Raw genomic sequence first — 11,087 nt, 5'->3', positions numbered from 1 at the left:
CCATGCGTTTAGCACACATGCCCTTGGAACGCCGTCATTAGAACAAACAAGTCTTTAGCACAAATTCGTTCAACTTGTAAGTGGTTTTAACGAATTGCCTTTCGGGGGCCGCTGGATTTTGGAATAGTTTAATTTACTATTCCAACTCCACTCTGAGCAACAGTAGGGAAGGTGTTGGACTTTAAACCCAACACTATTCCACCAGTGCGCCCTCCTAAAGCAAGTCGTTGTTCCGACTTACGTGCTGAAGGAATGCATGCTAAAAACGCGTTCGTTATATTGCCCTCACTGTGAAGGCACAGCGTGATCCGACTTCGTCCTAAAAGATGTTTCCTGCTTCAGATAGCCTTACTCTTTGTCCTCTTGGTGATGGAACTCCATGTGTCCACAAATCAGGCAATACCTCTTCTTCTTCCAAGACATGTTCAGTGCCAGGGCTTCTCCAGGGCTTCAGTCCTTTACCTGGCTTTGAGGGGAACAATAGGGTCCTGATTCTGTCAAATATATCTCTGGGCTCACAAAATAGGTCTCCTTCCAAAGTCCAGATGACATATACTACTGGCTGGATGGGGCCATTATTTCTCAGGTTTGGGGGAGGGGGAGTCTTGTGGAAGGCTAGGGCCCATTAGATCTGCAGACAATTCCCTCCAGAATACGTATTGCACTTCCATGCTGAATGGGCCCATTTATTTAGACATCTTTTTCCATGTATATTTCATGTTTTAATGCAAACACTCTGTGACGATTTTATAAAAACAGACTTGGCCATACTTCTTTCGATAACATAAATCAAATGAATGAATACAACGCACGGGTCCAGGTCAGTATGCCTGTGCTTGCCCCAATGTAATCTCTTCATGGTAACCACGAGCAGTCCTATTTAAAGAAAGCTCATTCTGACGTAACCACGATGTTACACATAAACCCCTGTCTTGATCAATCATCCAGGGTTTTAAGTGGGCTGGGTCCTGAGCACCAGCAGTTCTTAAAAGCAGGTGCCGTGATGGGTCCCTATTGGGATCTCCATTTTCGCTGTCACTCTCAGAATGGATTTTTTTTTTTAACTCTGCAGAAGTTCACTGTTTTTGATGTAACTTTTATTTTTTAGCAGTGCTTTACATAAGCACCAACAAGGACATATTCAATGTTTTGGTAGACACAGGCAATTAAGTGATTTACCTAAAAACACAGGAAGTTGAACTGACGGTGAAACTCAAACCTGCTTCTTCAGCTCCAAAGTTGGCAGCTCTAGCTATTACGCTACAACCTCTTGCGCTAGAGCATTTTCAATATTATATACAACTAAGCCATAGTTGTATGTATGTATGCAGTATATTTATCTATGTAACTAACAACCTTTGACAAAGCCAATAGTCCTGACTTGTAGTAGTGTAATGTTAGTTATTGCAGCAAAGCAGCAAAATCCCAGTCAGGTGACACATTATACTGAGCACACATTTTTATGCATAAATGTTTTAAGCCACACCCTTACTTATATCAGTCACGCCCCTTTGAGAGACCCCCCCCAAGACTTTTCATCCCACTTAAAGCCCTGCAATCATCCATCTGTGTCTGCCTATGACCTTCTTGTCCTGCAAACAGTGTGCTACTCTCAGGCCTTTCAGTGTGCTGGGTCCTGCCGGTGCTCAGCCCTGCCAGCTCTAAAAAGCAGGTGTCGAGACAGGTCTCTATCGGGCTCTCCATTTTTGCCCTCACCTTAAAAGTGATAGAAAAAAATCTTAACTCTGCAGCAGTACCACCCTTCACTGACTTTGAGGTAACTTTAAAGAGACTTGTTAAAGTTCTTTCACAGTATTATCATTTCAGAACTGAAGGATTTTCATATTATATTCAATGAAGTCATAGTTGTTGCTTATGCAACTAATAACCATTGACAAAGCCAGTGCTGGCTTGTGATTGGTATAATTGTATTGTATTGTAATTGAATTTAAATAACGCTTACTACCCCTGACGAGGGGTCAAAGTGCTTTTTCGGCGAGTAGCATGCTACTCCACAACCCATAAAGGATTAGTCTTGAATTAGTATAGTGAAATATGAAAGTGATTTAAGTGGTGGATAGGTTAGTCAATTATTTGGATTCAGAAGGATAGCGGATGGATAGAAGAGGGGAAAAAAGGTTTGTTTTTATATAGCGCTTGTTACCCCTGATGGAGTGTTGAAGCGCCTTTTTTTTAGGGGGTGAGTAGCGAGCTACTCCGGAAACCCATAAAGGATTAGTGGTGAATTAGTATAGAGAAATATGAAAGTAATTTGAGTAGTGGATATTAGTCAGTTATTTGGAGTGAGAAGGATAGCATGTTACTTGTTGTATTATATATCTGGATGCAATGACAGAAGCAGCAAAATACCAGTCGGGCGGCACACTATGGTAAGCACAGATTTTTCGCTTAAATGTTTTAAGCCACGCCCTTAATCGCACTGGCCACGCCCCTTTGAGAGACCCCCACAGCCCTGGCTACTCTCACACATAAAAATAGATTTAAAAAACTTGCTATTTGAGAACCGAATTTTAAAGAAACCCTTCTAAACCGAACACATGGCTTCAGTTAGTTTTCCGCAGACGCATAATTAGAGCCCTGCATTGCTGCGAGCGCGCCCCTCCCTCCTTTTTATAAGCAGTGCGGTGTTTCCTCACATAACCAACTCTACGACACATGTGTTCTTAAACAACATCTCAATGACAGCCATCTGTAACATTCTGCGATGCTAGGATTTAAACATTACATTTCCATTATCTTTACACCAGGATGATCAGATATAATTTAAAGATTGTGTACATTTAGTCTAGAGCACTGCTACTGCCCTACCACACTTTTAGCTAACAATCAAAGTGGTTCCGTATAGTGCTTCATCCGATTGGCAAGTCCTACGTTTAAACCAATAAATGTGGTCTTTTCGTATGTGTCTTCCTGAATGTACATGATTGTACAAAACTTGGCTAACATTCTTGTAAGTCGCCTCTCACCAGCTTGTAATGGGTGCAGCGCCTCTCTTGGTCGGAGAAATGCTCGAGGACCTTCAGGGTCCTCCTATGTAAGTTAGATAAAGCGCTTCATCTCTTCCCTGTGTCCTTCTAGTCGCTGTAGTGCCAAAGTGTTCAAACGAGGCGTCCAAAAAGGTGCCTTTTGGACAAGCGGATTTTCTTTGTCCTCCTACGTTGGGAGCCACGACTTGTTCTGAAATCTGGAACTTGATCTGATGACTCTTGTTGTCATTCCCAACACTGGTTTTATGTTCTGTGAATCGTATCGTCGCCCGCATAACCTCGACCCGGGTTATAAGTCACGTGGGTGAGCCAGGAGGGAGGGTTGGGGCGGGCAGATGTGGGAAGTTGGGGTTTGTTATTCCCTATTTGTTCAGATTCCCTTATAGTGGAAGCATTAAGAGATGCACAAATACAACAACGATGACTAATGGTGGAGTTAAATGTGGATAACCACCAATATATCAAACACCATTGAAAAAGAGAAAAGAAGGCAACTCATGTTCCATTCTAAAAGTGTGTTATTGTGCTTGTAAAATCACATTTACTCCCATCTTTACGTCAGGATCTTCTACATGAATTACAAATGCTGGGTTACTGTTCACTCTCAGATTTCCACCCTAAAGTTTGATCAGCTTGATGCCTAGCGTCTCTTCCTTTTTTAATCATTTCTGACTTCGATTCTTGTTGACCACTTGTTCGTTTTCGGTTTGACTAAGTCCTTAGGATTGTGCTATCCATCACTTCCACTGTATGAATCCTACATCTTATTTTCTTTACCTGGATGTGTCACAGATCATAACAATCTATTAGTGATGAACATTTTTTAATGTATACAAGTTTAATTGTGTTTTAGGTCAACCATCCGCACCGTGAAAACATACAAACACAAAGGTCATGAAATGAAACAGATTACAGAACAGATTGTGCTTTCAGAATTCTATAAAGCATCAACACACCTTTTAAAGTCATCACAATATTCAATAATTTAATTCAATACAACCTTTTCTGAACTATTCGTTATTGCATGGAGTTATAGTCTTTTACATTGGAAACGTATGTGTGCTGAAGCTTCAGTTGTTCCGTGCCAATGAGAGAATACCCTTCTAATGTGATGTCAACTATGCCACACTCGTCATATTCTGCACCAGCATGAGCAATCTAAACGTTATTCATCTCTGGGCTCAGTGTAAGCAATCCAGTTCTTCATACTCTCCAAGAAGCAGGATACCAGTCCAGTAACCAGAAAAGATAAACAATATAAGCCCCGCAGTCTTATGGAACTCCAGTTCCCCCCCATTATTGGGCTTCCCCATCTTCAAAACCAGCTGCATCATCTATAAAGCTATACCGACCCACAACCCCGCCTATCTGACTAACAAGCTCACCACTTCCTGTGGGTCCCGCCACACTCACAGTAAAGTCAATCAGACTGGAGATAAAGAAGTACAAAAAGAAAACACAAGGCAACAGGTCTTCTCCTTTTATGTCCTCAGGGCTAGAATAATCCACCAGGACTACCCCAAACCTGCTGCAATTTAGAAAAGAGCTGAAGGCACAGCTCCCTCAAGAACAGTACATCACGGCAAGGCAAGGCAATGGCAGACTCCACTTTGGAACCCGTCTTCCCCTCCAATCACTGATTGGCTCAAGCTTTAGCTGTGACTCTGTACCACGAATACTGACTACTGACATGCATTCACAGATACATGCATACATTCATTACATACATACGTTTGGAAGTTTTGCAGTGCACTTTTTTTTATCAATTTCGTGAACCTATTAGGAGTAATTGGTGAATCATGAAAGCGCCCTACTTTGATCCCAATGTGGCCATCTATTTGTGACAGTCCTCTGCTCCATTCTTGGTGTGGTTGACTTCATCCTAATGCCATTTTCCTGGTGTATCTTATCTCCAGCCACATAAGTTCAATTGGAGTATATTCCACAGTCCTTGCTGCTTCATGCAATGCAGAGCTTCTATATTGTCATTGGATTTGCAAATAAGAAGGCGCCATGCTGTTTATTGTTTTCTTTTTGTTATCGTCCTTATTGTTTTTCTAATTTTTCATTTTTTTCCCTAGTCTTTCCTATACATGTACTGTTGTCGTAATATCCGGACTCTGATCCTTACCTTCTAGTGTCAGGTTGCCATGATTCTCCTGCTGTTTGATTTGTGGGTGGGTGGGTGGGTGTTGAGGATCCGCTTCTAAACTGTTTAGCGATTATACTGCTGTCGATTTTATTTTTGTGCTTAATAGTGCGGACCACTCTAAGAATTTTGCTGTTTTAAGTCTATCCTGTTTTTTGTACCACTTCACCCTGGTAACATCATATGTATTTATGGCACCGGATATGTCTGTTTTTTTTTTAATTTTTGTTTTAAAATAATAAAAAGATTTAAAAAAAAAAAAAAAAAAGAAGGCGCCATGCTTGTGCTTTGAATGCGAGGATCACTGTATCATTTTTGTGGCAAGCCTTCAGCAAAGTTTTCAGTGAGTAAAAACGGTATTTGTGATGAAATTTACTTAGGGTATTGGTGGTAGTTATACAGGGGCTCCTTTTGGCTTCATGAATGTGCCCCTACATATTTACCATTGAATAGGATACTTTAATGAGTGTCCGTCATCTTTTGTCCATCTAACCTTAAATGTACTACCGCTAAACACCGACTGTGAATTACCATAGTTATTTATTTTTATTTATTTATTTATTTATTTAGAAGTTTTCTATAGCGCTGGTTACCTTAATACCTTCAGTTGTGCCTATTAGACAAGAATATTACCCTTCTGCAGCTACCCTACAGGAGTTTGCTCACAAAGCAACAAATTGTCTTTGCAGTACAATACCAGCACCATGAGTGCACCAAGATTGAAACAATGAGTTTGCACTGAGGTTGGGCTATCATCTAATTCACGCATATCAATGGTAAACAGGGGTGGGAGGAATATGTCGCTTTGTCTATTTCGAGAATAAGAAGCAATGCTTTCATTGCTGCTAGCTCTAGTTGGTTTTGAAACCTGAAGCCAAGACTCATACATGAGATCAGTCAATATATGGATTAGGTCCCCAAGTTTTTTTTAACTTCATTCTAATTTAAGCACTGTCTGTCATTTTTTACCTGGGGAATTATCTCACCCAAAGAAAAATCAGTTCTAATTTTTCTAAGTCGACGTCTCAAATAGCTTTGTGGCTCCTTCCTCTCATTATCGTGCCATGGAGCCTTCCTCAGGGTGTTCACGGGAGTGCACGTGAGGATAGTCCATCCTCTCTCTTCTGGGTATTCTTTTAATAAGAGTGAAATAAGCCTGTAATAATTGAGCAGCATTAGTGCTTTCTTGTAGGTAATCAGCCTGAAAGTATTAAGACGCTTGGGAGGAGTGTAAGTATACTTACCGCCAACACTGCTATTCTCAGTAGCCTTAGTCAAGCATGGATTACCACTCACAGTAGTAATGCAATTAACCGACTATGTGGAGGGTCTCATCACTTTCTTATCTGGTTGCGTTTGAAAAATTAATTATTTCACTAAAGTACTCAGGGGCAGATTTACAAGCCCTCTGCGCCACTAGTACGCCACTTTTCGTGACGTACTGGTGGTGCAGGGGGTTCCTCCATATTTACAAGAACAGGAAAAGCCACCCTGCGTGACTTTTCCTCCCCTCGTAAATATGGCCCCTTCACACGCAGCACTTTGTATTGAAGGGGCGTTCCATGGGTGTTGCTGTGGGTGTTCCCACGCAACACCCATGGAACAAGACACATCTCCAGATTTACGAGAAATCATAAATCTGGAGATGTGTCAGAATGCTACGCCCCCCTAGAGGTGGCGTAGTGAGGCGCAACGAGGAGAAATATTTTCATTTCTCCTAGTTTTTTCCTCTTTCAATGCACGCATTGAAAAAGGAAAATGCCTGTAGTGATTGTTTTTGTGCAGGAAAGTGCCCCTTCCTGCACAAAAACAATCTCCCACGACGCAGGCATCCTGGCTGCAGTTTGTGCGCTAGCGCAGGGGGAGCACAGAGACGCAACATATTCTTGTAAATATGTCGCATTCCCTGTGCTTTGGAAGTGCCGCAGCGGGCGCAGCCAAAGGGCTTGCGGTGCCACGCTGCGTCACTTCCTTGTAGATCTGCCACTCAAAGTCAACAAGCGTATTGAGTAAGGGAGTATCTTTGTCCAGATACTCTCAGAGGAACCTGTTACGTCGCTATTGAGGCGCCACGGTTCAGGTGCCTCCAATTATTTCAGTAGTATATCCCTAGAATTCCCGAGTCACGTGCACAGTAGTTTTGACATCACCATTTCAATTAACCACTTAGTCATGTAACCCCTCAGGCAGTGTAGAGTGAATCCTCTCAAATTACTTAATAATGACTGCTTCATCTGACTTCCCAGGAAGAAAATAAGAATTTATAACAAGATCAGTATATGTACAACCGGATGTAAAAATCACACCCCGACTGCCAGGTGTAAGGTGCAGAGTAAATCTCTTTCTTTTGGCAATACAGATAACCCAACAGACAATGGAACGCCAGGTCTGCTTAGGACAGCTGGAGTGACGATTAATATCAAATTTGAAAGTTCACAACAATCTACTGCCCGAATATACTTATATTATGAAATCTACTAAATTAGTAAATTTAGGGCAGTGTAATCTCTTGGTGGTACCACCGATATTTAATAAGCACGTGTCCAACGCATCCATTAATTAGTGTTTTTTTATTACAATATTTATTTATTGATGTTTTGAGTGACAAGATATTTAACAACAAGGAGTACTTTCATATAGTCAGTCATTGAAGAGATATCCGTTTATTCGTTGAAGGGATTTCAATGCGTGTATTGTACATCGATCAGATACGCTTCTGCAGTATACTAATGATCAGATAATTGCAGCAACACGAACAGTTACTAATTCTAAAATATGTTACTAAACATTCTAAGAACAGTAAAACTTATCAATGATTAACCGTCTCATTGCTGGTGGGGGCGGTGTGTTGTGTCAGATGGAAGAAGGAGGGGGGATGAGGCCGATGTCTCAGGGTCTTTGACTAGTGTATGTTGTCACTGTATGTAGGGGATGTACTTGGCGGGTGGGGGCGCGGGGCTCGGGGCGATCGAGTAATTAGTGCTAACATTTGACCATCTATATTGTAAAAGAGGTCGCTTTTGTATTTCTTCCTTTTTGTTTTTTCTCTTGTCAGGGCGCCGTTTTGGTTCAGATACATCAATTGTCACCTTCCACATCACCCTATTTGTTTGTCAGTAACAAACCTGGCAACAAGTGCGCAAGCTATCCCATTGACCTTTTTGCATGTAAAGGAAAAAGGTAACGTTAGTCAAATACATACAGTAAATAACAACATTTACTCCACCTGTCTTCATCTGCCTTCTACTCTCCCCTGCCGCCAACCGGTTCCTGGGTTAAAGAAAAAAGGACAAAAACAGGGTAGTGGCCCCTCTGGGTCCACCCGTGCAAGGATACTAGGGGACCCCTTTGGTTGTGAGAGCCCAAGGTTCCTGGTTAGCAGGAGTAAAGTGTGCCCTATGGCCACCATAAATGGGCTCAGCAAAAGAAGGCAAAAGTCTTGGGGAATACCACTCAAAAGATGGACACTGTTGTAGGCAGGGTTCGATTCACAGCCCTATGTACGAGGTACCAGACATTCTGGAAAACATCACACACTACATAAAGAAGCTCATCAAACATTAAGCCTCGAAGATAAGTGTCCACCAGCCAACGCAGAGACCACCTGCCAACGCAAAGACCACCTGCTAACGCAAAGACCACCTATCAACACAAAGATCACCTGCCAACGCAAAGACCACCAGCCAATGCAGAGACCACCTGCCAACGTAAAGACCACCTGCTAACACGAAGACCACTTGTCAGAACAAAGACCACCTGCTAACACAAGGACCACCTGCTAACAAAAAGACCACCTGCCAACACAAAGACCCACTGCTAACCTGCCAATGCAAAGACCACCAGCCAACGCAGAGACCACCAGCCAATGCAGAGACCACCTGCCAACGCAAAGACCACCTGCTAACGTAAGGACCACCCATCAACACAAAGACCACCTGCTAACGCAAAGACCACCTGCTAACGTAAAGACCACCTGCTAACATGAAGACCACCTGTCAACACAAAGACCACCTGCTAACACAAGGACCACCTGCTAACGCAAAGACCACCTGCCAACACAAAGACCCACTGCTAACGCAAAGACAATCTGCTAACGCAAAGACCACCGGCCAATGCAAAGACCACCTGCCAATGAAAAGACCACCTGCTAACGCAAAGATCACCTGCCAATACAAAGACCACATGCTAATGCGAAGATCACCTGCCAACGCAAAAACCCACTGCTAACGCAAAGACCACCTGCCAATGCAAAGATCCACTGCTAACGCAAAGACCCCCTGCTAACGCAAAGACCACCTCCAACGCAAAGACTACCTGCCAGTGCAAAGACCACCTGCCAATGCAAAGACCACCTGCCAACGCAAAGACCACCTGCCAATGCAAAGACCACCTGCCAACGCAACGACCCACTGCCAACACAAACACCACCTGCCAGTGCAAAGACCACCTGCCAATGCAAAGACCACCTGCCAACGCAAAGACCACCTGCCAATGCAAAGACCCACTGCCAACACAAAGACCACCTGCCAGTGCAAAGACCACCTGCCAATGCAAAGACCACCTGCCAACGCAAAGACCACCTGCCAATGCAAAGACCACCTGCCAACGCAACGACCCACTGCCAACACAAAGACCACCTGCCAGTGGAAAGACCACCTGCCAATGCAAAGACCACCTGCCAAGGCAAGGACCACCTGCCAACGTAACGACCCACTGCCAACACAAAGTCCACCTGCCAGTGCAAAGACGACCTGCTAAGGCAAAGATCCCCTGCCAATGCAAAGAACCACTGCCAACGCAAAGACCACCTGCTAACGCAAAGACCACCTGCCAATGCAAAGACCATCTGCTAACACAAAGACCACCCACCAACACAACGACCACCTGCTAACACAAAGACCACCAACCAACGCAAAGACTACCTGCCAACGCAAAGACCACCTGCTAAAGCAAAGACCACCTGCCAATGCAAAGACCACCTGCTAACGCAAAGACCACCAACCAACGCAAAGACCACCTGCTAACACAAAGACCACCAACCAATGCAAAGACTACCTGCCAATGCAAAGACCACCTGCCAAGGCAAAGACCACTTGCCAACGCAACGACCCACTGCCAACACAAAGTCCACCTGCCAGTGCAAAGACCACCTGCTAACGCGAAGATCCCCTGCCAATGCAAAGAACACCTGCCAAAGCAAAGACCACCTGCTAACGCAAAGACCACTGCCAACACAACGACCACCTGCTAACGCAAAGACTACCTGCTTACGCAAAAACCATCTGCCAACGCATAGAGCACCTGCCAAAGCAAAGACCACCTGCTAACACAAAGACCACCAAGCAACGCAAAGACCACCTGCTAACACAAAGACCACCAACCAACGCAAAGACTACCTGCTAACGCAAAGACCATCTGCCAATGCAGAGACCACCTGCCAACGCAAAGACCACCTGCCAACGCAAAGACCACCTGCCATCCAGAGTTTAAAATTCTCGAGCAAAGGAGCAGAACCCTGGGAGCAAAGGTCCACAGCTATGGAATGTCCTTCCACCAGCCCTGAGGGTGCAGCCGAACACCGTGCATTCTGGAAATTGTTGAATACCAAGCTGTGCAAACAATCACCTACGAAGATCAACACACAGACAGACCCCTGTTGTGGCAAACGCCTCAAAGAGTATCCGCCTACTGCTTAGGCCCCCTTCACTAGCTCTCCCTAACAGAGGAGGGTCGATGTGTTGAAGTTACAGCGCAGTCTGCTCGAGTCTAGTTTGTTCACAGTAACCCAACACGAACCATTGAACAATCCCGCCTCTACTATCCCAAACCACCGGCATAATACATAAATACGGTTTCTTGCACAGCAGCTACTAAGGAATTTTTCCATATTTGATAACAAAAGATGGGAAACGTAGATTGCGCATTTAATA

This window comes from Lissotriton helveticus, chromosome 5_1 (genome assembly GCF_964261635.1).
Source record: "Lissotriton helveticus chromosome 5_1, aLisHel1.1, whole genome shotgun sequence".
Lineage (NCBI taxonomy): Eukaryota > Metazoa > Chordata > Amphibia > Caudata > Salamandridae > Lissotriton > Lissotriton helveticus.
The sequence above is the reverse complement of the archived record's forward strand: the minus strand, read 5'-3'. Positions refer to the sequence as shown.